This window comes from Phodopus roborovskii, unplaced genomic scaffold (genome assembly GCF_943737965.1).
Source record: "Phodopus roborovskii unplaced genomic scaffold, PHOROB, whole genome shotgun sequence".
Taxonomy (NCBI): domain Eukaryota; kingdom Metazoa; phylum Chordata; class Mammalia; order Rodentia; family Cricetidae; genus Phodopus; species Phodopus roborovskii.
The window spans coordinates 10,070,236-10,089,974 of NW_026126408.1; the positions used below are offsets into that span (position 1 = coordinate 10,070,236).

The 19,739-nt window shown below is 44.9% G+C and overlaps 1 protein-coding gene across 2 annotated transcripts in view; it reads left to right on the forward strand.

The window, feature by feature from the left end:
- Positions 1–1,444: 1,444 nt before the first annotated feature.
- Klhl29 (kelch like family member 29) overlaps positions 1,445–19,739 on the forward strand; it is a 288,958-nt gene continuing 270,663 nt past the window's right edge. Inside the window, exon 1 of one of the 2 annotated variants that reach the window (XM_051181694.1) lies at positions 1,445–1,588. The gene's annotated coding sequence lies outside the window, so the exon portion shown is untranslated. The remainder of the gene's footprint in view (positions 1,589–19,739) is intronic. The other variant, XM_051181692.1, reaches the window with a different exon arrangement.

A 19,739-nucleotide genomic window follows, 5' to 3' on the forward strand; every position in this document is an offset into this window, starting at 1 on the left:
GGTGGAGAGAAATGAAGGGAGGAAAAAGAACCCACTGACCGTGACCTTCAGACTGGCCTGGAGGATGGAAGGAAACCGAGTCACAGGCTTTTCCTCTGAATCTGAAAACAGATGGTGGGGGTTGCATGGGGGCTCAGGGAAGGCTGGGAATAAGAAACAGACCTGCAGGGTTGCAAACCAAGGAAGACAAGCACAGAAAAAGAAATGCTCTGGCGAGATGAAAAAGCCCACACCAGGTAGCCACAGGTCTCCAGCCAAAGTTTCCTCCTAGTGTTCCAGTTAGGGTCTGCACAGACAGCATGCAGAGGGAATGGGGAAGACTGAGCAGTGTGGACCTTGGGAGGACTGGTTGGCTGTAGCATCTGGTGTGTCAGAGTAGGCAGACAGGCCTGAGTGGTCTGAACAACCCAGGGAGGTCTGTGAAAATAGCAAAGTTCTCATGTGCTCAGTAGTCAGGGCAGGTGCAAGGAGACAGGTTTGGCTCGCGGTGGTTCCTCGGAGATGTGGACATTTCCTGCTCCTTCTCGTGGCTGGAGTGTCATAGGGAGGGCGGAAGCGGAAAGACGATGACTTCTCTTTCTCAAACTTTCCACCAGTTTCCTCAGGTGTTGAGAGCAGAAGGGAAGATCCCTTCAGTCTGGATTCAACCCAGGGCTCTCGGAACCCAGAGGCCATGGCCCAGCAGCTCGGCCACGCGCCGTGTGTCTGCCGGGCGCGGCCACGGAGCCGGGCGAGCCGGGAGTCATCGCAGGGGGCGGGGGCGGCGGACCGACGATGGACACACCCGCTGGCACTGAGCCCGGGGCCCAGCGCGCTGCTGCTGGGGATCCCTGGGGCCCCGGGAGCCAAGCGCTGAGCCGGGCCGGGGGCGCCCCGCCTCCCCCACCATCCGCCCCCGCCTACTCGGGCGCCCGTGATTGGCTCCGCCCGCTCCTGGCTGCGCGCCGAAGCCCGCCTCCCTCGCAGCTAAAGCAGACGGTACCCGGAGAGGAGCAAGCCAGAAGGGAGCATGGTCCCCGCGCCGCGGCCGCGCCAACCCCCGCGCCGCCGCCGCCGCCGCCGCTGTCCCTGCCATCACCGATTTAGCCGCTGCTCCAGCCCCGGCCTCGGCTCCGCAGCACACGTCCGCAGCCCCGGCTATCGCCGAGCCTGAGCTCAGCCCCCTCCCGGAACCCGAGCCCCGAGCCCAGAGTCAGCCCCAGCCCCGCGGCCGCCGCGGCTGCGGGGAGAGGGCGGGGGCGATGCTGCCGGAGCCGCCACCGCCGCCGCCGCCTCGATGAGAGCCGCGCTGCACCGCGCATAGCCGCGCAGGCTGACAAGCAGAAGGACTGACTTCCCTCTCCCGGGCATCCTCCCTGGGCTGCCGGGAGGCGGCGGCGGCGGCGGGGGAGGAGGAGGGAAAGGGGGAGAAGGCGGAAAGCAGGAACGCGAAGAGGTGGACCTGGATCCGTTTCTCCCGGCCAGGACGCGAGCGGCCCCAGCTACCGCTACCCGCCGGCGCCGTCCTCTATCCATCAGCCCTCCTGCACCCATCCGCGAGCCTGGGCTCTCTGCGCGTCGGGCCGGGGCCGGAGCGGCGCGGCCGCAGGTAAGAGCCAGGTCAGGTTGGGGCTCTTAGGATGCAGAGTGGGGAGGGGGGTGTCGCAGGGTCCTGGAAGCTACTGGGCCAGGCAGGACTTGGGAACTGGGCCCGGAGCCCGGAACGCTGGGCTCGGCTCTGGCAGCGGTGGCGGTTAGAGCTGAAGCCTCCCGCGTCTGGACTCGCAAGCCTGCAGAGCCCTTGCGCCTGCGCTGCTCTGGGGGATGAAAAAAAGGGGGAAAAAACTTCCTGCCCCGGGGTGTGTTATGCAGGGGATGCCTGGGGGGACTGTCGCGGTGGTCTGAGGTGCTAGAAGCGAAAATGACACCAGAGCCGGATAGAGCTGGGCCGGGCCGGGTGAGTCCCTCTCCTGGCCACCTCCCGCTACGCGGCCCAGGGCCCCAGCAGTGCCGGGGGGCCAGGAAACACTGGAGAGCTGGTCCCCGGGGCGGCGGTGTGCCCTGCGGGTTGTGGAGGTGCGCGCCTGTGAGCCAAGGAAAGCTAGATGATGGGTTCTGCTCCTCGCGTTCTCGGATCCAGAATTTGGGGGCTGAGCTTCTTCACTAGATCCCAAGTAACTTTCGAGGTAGAAGAGCTTGAAAATCATCTAGATGGAACCCACACAGACCGTGTTGTGACCTCACGTTCATTCCCTTGACACCTTGTGGTTTCCAGTGGGGGTTGGAGGTGGGAGGACAGCTTCAGGGATGCGAAGGGCGGGGAGGTGATGGCGAGTGGGGAGGGGTTGTTTATGTGTGGGATAGTGGACCTGGAGACGCGTAGGTAGGAGTGTGGCCGCGCGCCCGGACTGCCACGGGCGGTGCGGGCTGGTCGGGCTCATGTCCGGGTCTCCATGGCCTGGAGCTGGCCGAAAGCAGAAGGGTTATCTGCGGTCGCGCGCGGGTGCCCGCGCTGGGCAGTGTGGGCCCCAGGCCCCAGGGGAGAGAGGCGTGCTCGTTCCAGCCCAGATCGTGGAGCCCAGAGCCCAGTTTCGGTCCCAGGCTGTTTCCGGGGCAGGTTCGGTGTGCATTGCCTGGGGAAGGCGGAGACGCACTGTCTGCCTGCGGCTGTTCTCAGAGGAGCGGGCGACTGCAAAGCGTGAGTCCTGGATGCCTGGGTCCGCCTGCTGAGAAACACGTTCTCTCGCTTCGCTGCCTCTGGAACCGAAAGGCAGCGTTGGTCAGTTAACAGATCTCCTGTGAGTCCTCAGGGACGGTGATGATGGGTGAAGAGCAGCCACTGCTGCTACACGCGCGGCTCTGCGAAGCATATCCTCTCTCCCTGTGGTGTTTGCGACGCGGCGCGCCCGGAGCGAATCGTGAACGCAGATATTTATGTAGCATTAGGCGAGACCTCTTTGCCAGAGGGACTAGACGTGGAGCACGCCGGGCTGTGGCTGCTGTGAAACTTCCACTCATCAGCTCTGGGACATTCTGGCTCCTCCACCGCTGCAGGCTCCAGCCCCTCCTCAGCAGAGCTAGGCTAGGATTCGGGCTCCTCTTGCAGTGACAGATCTGTCCTGGTTACAGCTGTATTTATCCTCATTTCATTCTCTTTAAAGCCATTTGTCTAGTCACTACAGAGTTTCTCCCCTGCCGTGTGGTCTTACTGCTAACTCAGCCTGGGAAGAGCAGATTTGAGAAATTCTTTCCTTTTGGGCTGAATGACAGCACCTTTAAATAGCCCACCTCATTCCTGACTTTTTAAATTTAAATTAAGGGGGGAGATGAAGAGCTAACTTTTTAATTATTTTTCACGGGGGTGGTTGTTGGACAACTATGCAGATTGTTCATCCTGACACTCAGAGAAAACATCTGGTAAGCACATAATTTAAGGGTTGGTTGTCATGCATGTATTTGATACATAGTCTGCATGTTCCTACATGTATGAAGCAGTAGGTCAGTGTCTATGGTCTCATACATTGTTCTACAGATTAGATTTATCTCTTTGCTACAAATCAGGAAATCAGTAGCATGTATTTCCTTAAACCCTATAGGAATTTAATAATGTTTAACTTGGCTTATGGGCTGATGTATTTAGCCAATTTTAATAACTTTTCATCACAAGGATCTTGTTAGTCCATGATTAAGAAAAACATTGTATTTGGTCCACTCTTCCCATTTCCGCTATAGTTGTAGAAGTGAATAGGTCTCCAACTTTCATTTGCAGGCAACACTCCAAACGAAATACCTAAGAGTTTTACTGAAATAAAACATCCTATGGTAGCCATGGAAACAAATAGATTAAGGGTTATTGGTTTCTTCTGTATGTGGTTGGGGGTGGGGACCTAATGTTGGGTCTTTCAAGTTATGTGTATTGAATTGTGGTCACAGTTCAAATACTCAGTATGAGAGATAAGCCACACCAGAATTCAGTTTTGTGAGGGGTTTATCAGAACAAAGACCACCGAGAAGCCTGACAGACTGACTTGTGCTAACTGCAGCTCCTCACATACAGAAAGCAAAAGCACAAAGCCATTTTTGTTTTGTTTTGTTTTGTTTTTTAAGTAGATGAGAATTGAGTCCATTTTTTTCTTTAGATTGGAAGACGTATTTTGCTTGTAAGCTATTACTAAAGGAATCATCAAATCCTGCCCCCATTTCCTAGGAATAAACATGTTAGAAGTGTAGAGGTCGGTGTAGATGGAGTGTCATATTTGTTACCAACACTGTCAGTGGCATATCATTAGTCTATTCAAATCTTGCCTAATTCAATATTCATACATTTCCATGGCGATCCACTCTGGTTTTGTTTACTTAATCAACCTTATAAGTCTTTGGCATTAGTTTCCGTTGTGCCATATTTCCCCCTCCCATTTATCATTTGATTTGTCTGTATCTCATTCCCAATTGAAAGCATTTCCCTGTCTCCCTTACCTAGTTTCCAAAAGTTTACATAATTTCCAGTAACACAGAGAGATAAGGGAGTTCAGATAGCACCATCAGTGCTGATGTGTTTTTTAGTATCTCATTGTGTGTGTGTGTGTGTGTGTGTGTGTGTGTGTGTTGTGTGTGTGTGTGTTGTGTGTGTGTGTGTGAGAGAGAGAGAGAGAGAAGAGAGAAGAGAGAGAGGATTGTTCTTTTTCCCTCTCACAGGCTTACTATAAAGCCTTCTAACTTTATGACTAGATATCAGTTTTATTCTAACAGAATTGACTAAAGTTTTTCCTTCTTACCCTTCTCTTCCTTTCCTTGTCCCTCCTATCCTCTCTTCCCATTCCCCCTCCTTTTTCAGTATAAAGATTCTTTTGTGTCTTTAGCTCCATCAGGCTGGAAGAGCCATCAAAGCTGTGTATTATAGTGGGCTTGTCCTTCTGTAAGATCTTTTCTCTTCTAGTAATGGATAAAGCCAGAAGGTTCCAGAACATCAGAGGATTTTTTTCTAAATATAATATATATTTAGTCATAGCACCAAGTGTCTCTAGGATCACATTAACATTGTAAGTCCTCGGAACAGGCAGTTTTACTTCACTGCAAGGGATGATTTTGCTCATCCGCTTTCAACTTTGCTTTCTAATGATGCAATCCCATGCTAATCACAGCTCTGTATATTTCAGCAATATCAAGGCAAGCATTTGCACGCTACCGACTTATTAGGATTGGGCAAAGTAATTGGAACACTTAAGTTCAAAGTCAGAAGGAGAAATGGAATTATAGCCAACCTTATGATTCTATAATCAGTCAACTAAGCGCCTACTTGGAGGTAGGAGGAGGAAGAAACACCACGAATAAGAAACCCAGCCTTTGACAGCTATGGATGAAACCAAACTGGTGTAGTTACAGTGAAAGATAACTACAGAACGAGACAGATATCCCCCCCATTAGTGTTAAAGCACATCTCAACATAAATGTTTAGAAACTGGGAAAGTATTTCTACTTGATGCAGAAGAGGAATTTTTTTTTATTTCTCAAAAAACAGAAAACAAACAAAAAACCATTGAAGGTCCTCTCCTGGTACACTTAAACAATTAGGTAGTATGATCCCTGCAAGGTATTTTACATGCAATTGCTTTTACCGTAGAAAATGGTTATAATAACTTTGGTCAATAAGTAGAGGCATATATCAAAAATCGTCACCAGAATCTAGGAGCAAAAAATGCAGAGATCACAGCCATCCTGAAATCGAACTGCAAAGCTTTTTCTCCCAACAGCTATCCACTTGCTCTGCTCATGTCTGGGGTCAGAAAGGCAAACTCTACAGACTTTAAGGAAACCATTAGAAACCAGGAAAATTGAAGCTTCGATTTAGAAACAGGCCTGTTGACCACCAGAGCTGCAACAGAGTTGCTACTGAAATGAAGTTCATTGTTCTGGGGGCGTTTCCACCTTCAGGGTGGCAAAGGAGAGCCCCCTCCTATGAGGCAGAGTAGCATTGCGAAATAGAAATGGTTCCAAACATTCAGGCTTCAGCTGCACAGATGACTCAGACACCTAAACAAGAAGCCTGGAGCGAGGGCATGACAGGGCATCCGGTTTAGATAAAAAGAATAGCTTCCCCAGTCCAGGCATTAAAGACTCTGCTGGCACCACAGGTGTCTCTTTTTAGCATTCATGTTACCAAGTTTGAGACTTTTAAATCGTCGGCCAATTCGAGATAAATATATAAAAATACTGGCCAATTCGAGATAAATATATAAAAATACATATAGACATATATTTGTCTTTACATACACAAATACACAGTTTGCCACATAATAAAATTATGGTTTATAACAATAACACGGAATTTATCATCTTCACCATTTTTATGTAAACAGTATAGTGGTATTCCTATTCAAATTACTGAGTGAGGGGTTGCAGAAATGTATTCATCTTGTGGTATGGAAATCTTCCACCCCTTAAATGCCAATGTTTGTTCTCTTCTCCCTCTACTGGGCAGACACCATTCTAGTTTGTGCTTCCACAAACTTGACCATCTAAGATACACATGTAAACGAAATAAAACATTTATCATTTTAAAATGAACTTATTTCACTTAGCATCATATGATCACGTTTTCATCCACACAGTCTCATATGTCAGAATTTTCCTCCCTTTGAAGACTTATTAGTATTCCATCAAGCATATGTATATTTTGTTTGTTGATGGGTGTATGGGTCATTTCCACCTCTTGGCTACTGTGAGTAATGCTGCAGTGAATTTGATTGTGTAGGCATCTTCTGAAATGACGCTTTTCATTGTTTGACAGCATATACCCAGAAATAAGACCACTGCATTCTGCCACTTTAGCACTAACAAATGCAGGTCTCGGGTTTTAAGGACTTGGTAGGAATGCAGTCAGTCAAAATAATGTCAAATATCAAATGCAGTAGGTATTACTGACATTTGTTTTTCCTATTTGGTGTGTGCATTCCCTTGACAGTCTCTCCAGTCTCTGGTGCTTTGCTTTGGGGGTACAGGGGTTAGCCGAATTCTGGTGGCAGTACAGAGTGGGTGGCTATAGGGGCTTCACATGCGAGTTGAAGTTCAATCTCTGTGTCACCATGGGAAGACCCTTCATCTCACAAGGCTTCTGTTCCTGAACGTGGAAGGAAGCACAGTAGCAGTCTATGGCTAGAAGAAGAGACCTCCATAGGCCAGTGAGATGCCTTAATAGACAAGGGGATTTGTTTCAAAACCCACACGGTAGAAGGAGAATAGTGACTCCTGCTGCCAGTTGCTCACCACTCCCAAAATCGTGCCACAACACATGCATACATGCAAAATTGATTTTTTTTGAAGATTCACACACACACACACACACACACAAAATTAACTAACTTAAAAAATTCTGTTTTTTTTTTTTTTCCAAAATGAAGATGGAACCTTTTTGAAACCTGTACTACAGAGAGACTCTCCACATACCAGGCATTAACCCTAAGTATCTTAATGATACATGTGTGTGTGCTGCAGTCTGTGAATCTCATATAATAATATGAGTTCTGAGAAGCATAAGATGATTTGCATCACAATTCCAAGAGTTCAAAATACCCTTCTTAGATTTGATATTAGGAACTTTTAATTCCATTTTTAGTATCATAATTTTAGCATTGCCATGGATTTCAGAGGTCAGCTAATCTACCTATTATTCAATCAGCAAACCTTTCCCAAGCCCCAATAATCAAATAATAATAGCTTCTGGTTATGGCTGCCCACCATATTTTAGTACTTTACATATATTACTGCTAATCCTCATATCAAGCCCATGAAGTAGGGATTATCCACAATCTACAAATGACGGTGGAGCTCAGAGGTAAGCAACTAGCCTATATGAACAGGCCCAACCACATCATACTGCTGAGTTTGAACACAGAACCTTTAGCTACTAATCCTCTTCCAACTATGTGTGTATGGGCATGTGCCAAGTGTGTGTGTGTGTGTGTGTGTGTGTGTGTGTGTGTGTGTGTATGTAGTGCTGAAGATGGAATTCAGGGCTTCATGCAAACTAGTTAAGCACTCCACCAACTAAACCACATCCCCAGCCCTTGTGTGTATTTCTGATATACATTCAGAGTTTTAGTGTATTTGTAGCAGTTCATGCTGCCTTTTATGAACTTTGTTAGCCGTGGTAATTAACTTTTTTTAAAAGCCCTGTGTAGCCTTGGCTAGTATAGAAATTGCTGGCCTTGAACACACAGAGATCCTCCTGCGTCTGTCTCATGAACGTTCGGATTAAAGGTGTGTGCCACTATGTCTCACTCTTGCTAATTAATATTTTATGTAAACAATGACATTAGAAAGAACTGAGTATAAGACTATAACCTGGTCTAGCCATCATTCACTGTTGGGCTTATTTGTTTTGGACCAGTCTACCTGCTTCCATTTATTCCTAGAAGACAAATGAGGACAACTTTCAGAGGCTTGAATGGGATCTATTTCCATAGTGAGTCTGTGTAAAATGAAATAACTACAAAGAAAAAAGCAATATATAGAGAATCAAGTATCCACTTTCATCTACTTAGAACTACTAAAGGCTAACTTGACTTACCCCAGTTTTATGTCCATGTCTGATATGAAATTTCTTAGCAAAAATGTTTTTGTCTGGGTGTGTTTTACCCCAGAGAAGGTATCAGGTGATATAAATATCAAAGCCTACGTTTCAGATTGTCTTTTTACTCATTGACTGTGTAGTTACGCATTCAGAATTTGTCATTGTGTGGAATTTTAGATGCTATATTTGGTCCTAAATCTATTAAATATGCTTGTTGATGAATTCTAAGTAATCTAAATGGAATCTTGGAGGATTTATGACTTGAGACTTTGAAGACTAATTTTCTCTTGGAACTACATCATCCCAGTGATAACTGGATCTATCTGGGACTCTGGAGAGCCGACGCAGAGTCTTGTCTTTCATAATGGGCTCACTTGCCAAGCGTCTTCCCTGTGCAGATTTTAAAAGTTGTGCAATTTCATAAACAGCATTGTTTCTAAAGAAAAATAAAAGCACTACAAATCACAGAAATGAGACCATGGGAGAAGGGTAGCATTGTGTCTGCTATCTGATTCTCTCCTGGCCTTACTTTTTGTATTAGTCCTTTGTGAGCTGGAAAAGGATATGAATAGAGCAAACACCTTAGAATTGTCTCTGTTTTGTTCTTTAAGGCTTCCCCGCTCAGGTGCATGCAGGCTCACTGGAAGAGGGGCTTTCGTTCCAGACCTGAGGTCAAGCGTCCGAGGAAGCTGTAACATAGGCAGTGTTGGGGGGCGGGGGAGTGTCCATTGCAAAAGCTGGCCATCTCTAGGCTCTCAGGCCTCTCGTGTAGCTGTCCAGTTAGCACCATCTATGCTTTCTTCCCTCCTCTGTGTATAGAAGGCAGATCTAGGGACTTCTTAACCCTTAAGGCACCCAAATTTGAGAAGAAAGGTGAAGAGATGACCACACATGGATATGCTGCAGCTGTTCTCTGTAAAACCAAAAACCACAGACTTTGACTGAGTTGGAGATGTGGCTGCTTAATTTTTGGTCATTTAGTAGCACTGATGAGCATCCATGAACAGTGATGCTTGGATTTGAGAAAAATTAAACAATTTTACCTTTCTCTTTCACATTCTCCATTCAGATAACTCTCCCAGCTGGAGACACTGGTTTCTGAATCACAGTCACTCTTAAACCCAGCCACCAAGGGAGGCTTACTGGTATGTTTGGTTTTTTGAGCATAGATACAATCCCTACTTGTAGAGAGCCACCAAGGAATGAATCCTCTTTGGCTTGTGGTACCTCATCCTGTTGTTTACCCTGTGATGGAGATAGAGTCATTTGCATTTTGTGGATGAGTTAGAGAGGCAAATGTTTGCCCAAGGTCAGATCAAGTATGTAAGATACCCAAGCCTGTCATCTACACAACTGTGTGCCTATCAAGAAGAGGTACATTCAATATGCCTTCTATAAGGACTATAAATGACCTATTGTATAATAAAAGTCCTCCCATGTTTAACTATATTTATATAGTTAATTATAACTATAATTACCACAGGTGACACTATAAGAAGTTGAGGTCCAGTTAATTTTCTCTTCAAGGATAGAATAAATTCAAAAGAACAGAGACCTACTATTGCAATTTCAAATACCTTCATACAAATTTATTCCCATTATCTTTTGCATTGAACAAAAGTTTGTGTGTGAGTCTACATCTGAGGCTTAGTTCTACCTGGTACTTTTGGTGCCTTTTCTTTGAGGTCAGAGGCCCCTGGATGCTCACTTGTATATCTGAGGGCTGAATTTTTTTTTTATGATTAATGAATTCTTATTTGCAAAGCACTTGAAACAACACCAGCATATACCAAATATTAGAAACAAGCAGTTATTTCTGGGTATGTAGTGTTTGTGACTCTAAAGGGACAATGGAGTACCTTTGTCATTAGGTTCAGGCCTGGCCTGGCATGTCTTGATATTTAATGGTCAGCTACACAGTAGGATTTCTGGTCTACTTAGACATTGAGAGATGTTCTAGTGAGGAGATTTGGCTCATGAATGCCCTGACCCCTGGGATCCATTCAGCTGCTGTCATTGCTCAGTCTCTCCAAGCCTGTGGAAAGATATCAGCAATGGTGGCTTTCCAGACTGTTGGTGCCAAGGTAAATTGGGAGTGAGCTATTAGAAACTAGGATTGCATTTAACATTGCTTTGGTAGCCAAGAACACAGTCAATGACTCCTCTCACTGAAGCAGGCAGAGAGCAATTGGAACAATGTGAAACTCACATCAACAGAGTTGCAGATGGTGTTCTAGCTGTGCATAGTAGGACCACATTCAAGTTTGTTTGATTTTCCAGTGTCGGGGGATCAAACCCAAGGCCTTGTACATACATAGTAGGCAAAATTTGACTTGGACCACTGAACCACATCCCTGACTCCATATATCAGTCTCTAACAGATCGGAAATTAAAACAAAAATCAAAATCTGGGGGAGAGGGCTCAGTCGGTAAGATGTTTGCTGCACAAGCAGGAGGACCTGAGTTCAGGTTCCCAGAACTCTTGTCAGAAGCTGGTAAGTTACCAGACGTGTCTCAGTGTTGGAGAAGGCTTGGGGAGGAAACAGTTGCTAATCTGGCTGAAATTGACATGCTCCAGGATCATCCCCAGGGATAAGACAGAGATTTCAGTAACCCCCCCATACACACTGAACAAACTCATTGCTACCTCCCATACACACAGTAAACACATCAAACACAATGCACTCAGAAACAGTGCACAAATGCACACACACAATAAAAAGAAAGAAAGGGAGGAAGGAAGGAAGGAAGGAAGGAAGGAAGGAAGGAAGGAAGGAAGGAAGAGAAAGAGAAGCTGGGTGGTGATGGCACATGCCTTTTATCCCAGCACTCAGGAAGCAGAGACAAGTGACTCTCTGAGTTCAAGGCCAGCCTGGGCTACAGAGTTAGTTCTAAGACAACCAGAGTTACACAGAGAAACCTAGTCTCAGAAAAAAAAAAAAATTAAAGAGGTTAGAAAGATAGCTTCTTGATTAAGAGAACGATCTGTTCTTCCAGAGAGCACAGGATCAATTCTCAGCATCCACACAGTGACTCACAACTGTGTATAACTCCAGCCCTATGGCATGTAACACCTTCAGGCTTCTGAGGACAACAAACATATATGAGGTACCCAGGTATGCATGCAGACAAAATGCCCATACACATAAAATGAATGTATTTTATAAATAAATTTTAAAAATTAAAATAAGAAAACCCACACACTTTATTATCACAGACAGAGGTAGACAACAGCGTAGAATCCTAGATACAGTTGTTTTGTCAAAGCATGGACAGGATTTTAGAACATGTGGGACTTGGAATCCCTTATTGTCAAAGCTACATTTTCTAGCGCTAGGGTAACAGGTGGGCTGACTTCTGCCTCATCCACTAGTGCTCAATTTAGCAGGGGCAGCTGCTTGCTGTCTCCTGCCCAGCACACGATTAGCATTTCTGGTAACTGGAAAGAGGTGTGTGCTCTGCCTTCATATGCATGCTCGGGGACTTCTCTAATGCAACCTCGAGGATCCTAGCCCAGGTGCCTTGTAACGTACCCATCCACTTGCATGTTGAAGACAATTTGTTAAAATGCCTTGCCCTAAAATCTTGGGATAAGGATGGATTAGTATGTCATTGGAATTTCATATTGGAATGACAGAAAGAAAATCATGATGACCTCACCCAGAGTCTGAATCAGCTTTTCTGAGCAAAAGTCAAGGGCTATGGAGTTTGGGAAGTGCAAGGGCCACCTTCAGAAGCTGGGTTCATTAGACTAGGAGGCTTCGTGTAGCACCATAGTCAGCCTGTCCTCTAAGTGAAGAGCCTTCTGTGAGTGGAGTGCTATAATCTATTTGGTTCATGCTGTTCCAACCAGCTTTAATCATCAAAACTGGAAAAATATTCCAACTGTGAAAGGAGCATAGCTCTTGCTGAAGCCTTGTGTGTGCCACAGGGACACGCCAGAGTCTCTCAATCCACCAGTCCACGCGGCATGCTGTCGAAAAGGAGTGTGTGGATCTCTTCATGCGGTGTCAGGCAGCTGGCTTTTTCCACACTGAAATGGCACAAAGACTTAACAGTGCCATTTCCCCCAGAGGAGAAAAATTATTTTCCTGGAAACCATGTTGAAGAAGTCACGTTTTTGTTTTTGTTTTTGTTTTTGTTTTCCTCTGTGCAGTCTCTGCCTCTCTTGTAACAGAAGAGGCATTTCCTCTTCAGCCCAGGTGTGTGACTAGGTCTTCTCAGGCAGCTCTGGTTTAGAGGTCAGATGGGACAGTAGTCAGAGCTCCCTATAGAGAAGAGACTTGGCTAGTGAAGCTGGACTGGAACACAGAAAAGAATGAAGCAGGCAGACCAATATCCCCAAAGCAGCTCTCGCTGAGGTCTGGCTGAGATAAACATACATCAGCTCTACACTGACTGTGAGCTGTGTCCTCAGGCAAGGGGTGCAGCCCTGGGTTCCAGCCAAGGAAGGTGATGAGTTTCTTCTCTCTTGGCTTATTTCTGGTGACCTCTCCTTCCAGTCCATGAGAGACCATGATAGGCTATCCTTCTAACCCATGAGAGACCATGGTTAGTTTTCCTTTCAAGCCATGAGACATCAGGGCATTCAGAGCCTTGCCCCTGGTCTGGCTCCCACCAGAGAATTTAAGATCACAATTCGGTTCTAAAAGGCTGACTTTAAGAGTTCTCAGGGGGTCTTCAGGGGTAGGTGGGCACTCACTGAACTGCAAAGTCACAATTCAAGAGCTTGTTGTTTATATTCTTGGTTTATCCTCTAGATGCCTGGTCTCCAGACCCTATCTTTCTTCTTTGCCTGGCTAGAATAGACACCTGGGCCATTTGAGTCTCCTTGATGCTGGAAAACTGGGAAAGCAGTTCACCATCTTGTCTTGTTTCCGTGCTAGATGTGACCCATGTGCCCCCTAGGATCAAGAACAGGAGAAGAAAGAGTAGGAATAGACAATTGCTATCTAGAGATTGACCCCATGACAGGAAGGAGGGCAGGATTCTGTTCTCAGGACTTCTAGTTTCGATGAAAAATTTTTTGACCCAACAACAATATGATTAAAGGATGACCTAAGAATTCCAGAGCTTATTTCTCCAGAAAAGATAGGTCAGCGGCCACTAACCACACAAAAATATATTCGACATTTCAATGGTGAGGAAAATGCAAGCCAGAAACACAGTGAGATGTCACTTAGTACACTTTAGGATGACTGTTACCAAACAAACAGAACCAGAACGTCAGTGTCAGGAGGGATGTGGGGAAACTATAAGCCTCATGCACTGCTGGTACAGATGTATAACAGGGCAAACACTGTGCAAAATACCATTCGTGTTTCCTCAAAAGAAAACACACACACACACACACACACACACACACACACACACACAGAGCATATACCACATAGAAGTGAAAACCTAAGGCTGGTGTGTGGTCCAGTACACCAGTGTGGCTCATACCCATGGAAGTATCCCTGATTACCAAAGGCAGAAGTAACCTGCGTCTGTCAGTGGATAAATGGACAAACAAGATGCTGGCCCTGCATAGAGAGGGGTAGCATCCAGCCTTGGGAAGGACAGGCAATCTCTCACATGTGTCAAATGCAGGGGCATTATAAGTGAAATACCAGCTGCAAAAGGACAGCTGCTGTGTGGGTCCACTCGTATGAGGTATATAAATATGCACAGGAAGACAGATGGAATGGTGGCAGGCAGGAAGCTACTGTTTAATGGACTTACATTTTCCATCTAGAAAAAATGAAGGTGTGTGGCTAATAGTGACCCATAGCATGAGTGCATGCAGGACTGTACACTTAAAAATGGCTGAGAGGCTAGTTTTTTTTTTTTTTTTTTAAGTTTTTGTGCTTTATTGTGACAAACAGATTTCCAGATATTCCCAACTGGTTCTTTTTAAATTAAAGTTTATTTTTTATTTTGTTTTATGTGTATGAGTGTTCTGTCTGCATGCTTAGCTGTGACCACTTGCTTGGAGTGCCTGAGGGAACCCAAAGAAGGTGTTTGTTCCTCTGGGACCGGATTTAAAAGACAGTTGTGAGCTGGAAATCAAAGCCAGGTGCTCTGGAACAGCAGCCATTGCTTTTTAACCACTGAACCATCTCTCCAATCGACCCCCCCCCCAGATTAACTCTTTAATTGTGTTGTTTTTGAAACTCATCTGGGAGAAAATAAGTTCAAGAGTTGAGCAGCCGTGTACCTCCCTCATCCCAGCAGTGTGCTGGACATGTATTTATTTGATTTGTTCTCTAACAGTTGAAGCAATATAATGAAATCCATAGATCTGAATGGTCATTACACCGAGTTTCAGTAATTGCAGATGTCTACGTGATCATCATTCAAAACAATAAAAGATTCTCTCCACTCCACAAGTTCTCTTGTGTCCTCTCTAATCAATCCTTTGTCCTGGCCCAAACACTTCCTTGTTTGACTTACTGGACTGGCTGCCTACCCAGAGATAAAGGTTAGGTGTCGATTTTTTCTCTCTAGAAGGATGGCAACCAGAGGAATAGGCACTTGTGTGGCTACTGAGGCACCACTCATGCAGGAAGCTAAAGCACACTCAGGAGGCTAGTGCACTTTGTGACCGAACGAGAGCTGATTTGGTGCTTGGCTCATAGGTTGACATCCCTAAATGATAATAGCCTGCTGGACCCATATATCCCCAGCTCTGACAGTTACCCACAGAACTGACCAGACACCCATCTCCTCCAGGCAGAGGGGTCAGGTGGCTAGTCCCAACCTCAGCCTTTTTTTTTTTTTTTTTCCCCTGATTTGGACCCTTAGGGCTGGGTGATAACCTTCTTCAGCCATGTTGATGCCTTTAGTCTGGAACTCAATCACAGAGCCCAGCTTTGCAAGCCAAGGCTTGGAACCAGGCACCTGGAACAGAGTGAAATACCTGCTTCTTAAAAGATTTGCTTTCCTTTAGAGGCTGGAGGCTCACTACAGTTATTGCTGAGCAAGGGGTGGGGGCTATAGCTAGCTGGCTGCTAGACTGTCTGCCTGTTAGGGTCCTCATCACCCTTGTAGGCTGGTAGGGACTCCCTAGTTCAAGTGGCTACTACCCAGCTGTACGGCAGTCCCCTGCTGGCCTGCCTTGTGCTCCTGGAGGAAACAGCAGCCTCATCTTTTTGTATATATTCCATCTTTTGTTGATTTTCCTCTAAAGATCTAGGCCAATGTTTGCCTTGTAGTTCAGTTTGTATAACACAAGGCAGAGGAAAGGCTGCCCGCATCTAAGATGGACCAGCTAGAGCCAGAACCATTCCCAAAGCTAACAAGCAGAAGAGCCAAGGAACAGCCAGGGATTGAATCCCGAGCTCCCAGCACGGCTTGCAGCCATCTTGGTTGGGAAAGTGCAAACCCTTAGAATTTCCTCTCTGATCATGTTAGCTGTTATCACATGCAAATAAGGATGATTTTTTTTTAAAACATTTGACTCGATAACGGATCCCATCAGCAGGGTGTGAGATGACTCTGCCTCTTATTCTGACCCATGAACGATAATTTGGTCCATTTTCCCACAGCTTGGCTGAGTCCCTCATTATGTTAACCTGAGGTTGCAAAGGTCTTGGAGATCCTGGTGAAAGTCCAGCCTGTCTTTGGCTTCCCATGTTCATCTCCTTTGAGCTCATGTCTGTCTTCCTTGTGCCCATCAGCATACTGTTCTGCCTGGTTGTAAAGCATAAAGCCTGGCTTTTTTTGGGAAGAATATGTTCTTTTTCAGGCATTTGGGTACAGAGGTGAGGTGTTAAAATTAGCATGATTTTTTTTTCTCTAGGGACCCTAGGAAAAATATAAAAGTGCTTCTTTGAAAATTGAGAATGAAGCTTTTAACATGACTATATCATATGTTTGGTTGAAAGAATAGGTTTGTTTGTTTTTTTTTTTTAACTCTGATGGAAACATGGTTAATTAAAAGAAACCAGAAATATAATTATGGTGGTACTGAAGCACACACTTCACACAGAAAGCTGAAAATATAATATAATGCACTAATAGAAGCCATCTCCATACTTAAAGTTTTCAAATTATTAAATAATCCTCATATTTCTATACTTAAAAAAAGACTTACCTAGCCTGAGTGAAATACTGCTGTAAGATTAAGGCAATTTTGCCATTTCTTTCTCTCAGAGTGAGCAATAGGTGTTTGTGTATAGGTTCTTATGACTACTAACAGAAACAGAGAAATGCCAGCTCATAATATAGGAGAAAAACTTAAACAGCCAGTTTTTTTTTTTGAGGGGGGGAGACCAATTGTCTTCATATAATTCTTTATAAAATGTGTCTGGCACAGCAATTATAAGACTCCCCTTAAAAATTCATTCTCCAGGGTCCTTTTCCACCTGGGGGGCTCTTAAAAGAGTCAGGTTTGTAGACCATTCTAGCAATAGCTAAGCGGGCTTAGGAGCTTACCTCTCACCATATCAGTGTTCTTAAATAGCTGTGCCCTCAAGTGGTTGCACAGACCTGTAAATAATATCCAGAAGAAAAAAAAAAAGTTGAAGTTAACCAGGTCTCAGATTGCAGAGTTTGCAATTTAATAAACATAATGAAACAGTACAATAAAAGGGAAAAAAGGAGTCAAAAGAGGGAGGGGGGAAAGCCAATGTGGTGGTTTTGGTTGACATGTGTGTGTGTGTGTGTGTGTGTGTGTGTGCGCGCACAGGTGGAGCTGGCTAGCAGAGCTGGGGTAGGTGCAGGCAAAATCCTCCCTAGAGTCAGGAGGCTGCCTGGTTTCTTGGGAGCATCCTCAGTGCCTTTGACAAACCGCTTCTCTGCAGCAATAGCTCCATGATAGTCTCCTTGGCAGTCTGCCAGAGGCTGCGAGTATACCCAGAATTGTGTTTTAATAGAAGGCTTTACCTCTGATACAGATTTAAAATGAGGAAGAAACTTTCTGTTCCCCAGCCGGAGCAAAATGCATTTTGCTTCTTGTGAAATGCAGGTGATTACAAGCTCATCTTACATAATTTTATTATTTTCAATTGCTGCCTGTCAATCTCAGGTGATGGGTTCCTGGGAGCAGAAAGGAGGCAGATTCTGGGCGATGATTAGGGGGGAGAAAAAAAGTCACCCAGTGATTATCAAATTGCACAGAAGTTTAGAAAAGAGAATAATTATCTTTGTGATGAATCGGATCAGCAGAACTTGCTAAGTTCGCAATGGCAGATGTGAACTGAGGATCATTTAATGGCTTCCCACAAAATATAATTGCGCTTTTACAAAGGGTTGATACTTGAGGATTAAAAATACATATAGACATCTTCAGATCCAGTGAAGGAATTCTCTTGAACAATTACGTTTTCAGAAATCTGTGTTACTGATGAGGTGGTCCACTGTCACGCCCACAAGAGGGCATTTTTTCATCAACTACTGTAAGAGAGATTCATTTTTAAAGGGAAGGGGAGAGGTGTGGAGTAAGGAGAGTGTTAATCAGACAGAGGGAAGGAAGTTGGAGAGCTGCATACATCTGAGGTATGTGTCTGTGTCCACTTGCTATGTCCTGCTGTGTGCAAGCCAGTGCTACCAGCCAGGAATGCTATTCTGAGTTTATCCATTCTTTTTCAAATTTCTTAGTCCCACAGTGACTGGAGCCCAAAGGAACCCTTTTCAAGAGTTAGCTCCAGGCCCAAAACCCCAGACTCCTACCTAGCTGAACCTATCAATGATTTAAGCAGTGAATTTTATTTCCTAGTATTTTGAGAGTCTGCGCAATGACTGTCAACAAGGAGCCTTCACTATCTCCAGCTTCCAGTTTCTTCCTTATTTATTTAATAAATATTTATTGAGAATGTACCCCATGTCAATATTGAGTCCAACTAAGCCTCTATATATGGTCTTCATAGGGAGACTCTACTTAAAACAAACACAAACAAACAAACAAAACACTAACCAGATTGAAATTTGGATAGTTGTAATAGTTACAAGGCAATATGATTGGCAAAAGAAAAAGAATAAAGTGTGTTGCACCGAGCAGTTAGGGATGCTTCTCTGATGAGTAACAAATATTCCAGGCCTGTTTAGTTGGCACTAATATTTGGCTTGCAAAGGTACCAAATTATTTAAACTCCCCCTTCCCATTAGAAAAAGTTAGCCTTAATATTTATTCTTTTATGGAGTTGGGTGCATGAAAAAACGAGAAAAGAATCATGTGATTGTCAGGCATCCGTTTGATAAATAATGCTAAAAGCTTCTTCTCTGTATTCATTATTTAAAGACACAGACGAGCAGGAAGGGTATAAGCCTAGAATTTAGAATACTTAGATAAATTTAGTGTTTTTGAAAATTGACTACATCGTCTGGAATTTTCTCATTTCTCACTTTCTTTTCTTTCTTCATCCTGGATAGGCAGGCTGTGGTCTGCAGCCAGTATTCAGATCCCACAGCTTCCACTCTTGGGATCACCTCTGCCATCCTCCACCATGAGGACCAGGCAGGCCACACTCAGCAATGACATTTCCGTGGGCACCGGGTCTGCCAGCCTGCAGCATAGGAGTTCGAAGCCACAACACAGGAGGCTCCCTGGGGAGAGGGGTTTTAGTTTGATAGGGAAGTCAGTCCAAGAGCCATGATATCTTAAGAGACAAAGGAGAGAGTTCTGAAGGCAGGAGCGAAAGCTTTGTTGTTGGTTTTTAATTAATTTATGTTGTGTTTGGGTTGTCACAGGCATACCATGGTGCCTATGTGGGACTCAAGAGAACAATTTACAGGAGTCAGTTATATCCTTCCATCATCTGTGTACCAAACTCAGGTTGTCAGATTGACCAGCCACTGCCTTTACCTGCAAAACCATCTGTCCAACCCTGAAGCTTTACTTTGAACTTCCTGGTCTGAACAAAAAAAGGAAGCGCTTCATGGGAGAAGTTAGCCTTGAACTTGGCTTTAAGGAATTGGTAGGAATCAGGAAGAGAGGGGGGATACTAAATAAATACTCATCGTTTAAATCAATGTGGAGCATATTTTGACACTTAAAGCAATACCTATTATGTAGAATTTTCGGGTGTGAAGTGATAATCTCTAGTAAACCTATTATCTGGAAATAGTTATTATTAGTATATTTTATTATATTTTCTTTCAGCCTTCTGGTTTGTATTTTTACAACAGTTGGTTCCATGTTTGCATATGAATTTTGCAACTTGCTTTTTTAATTTGGTATAGGTATCATCCCATCATTAAAAGTAATTTC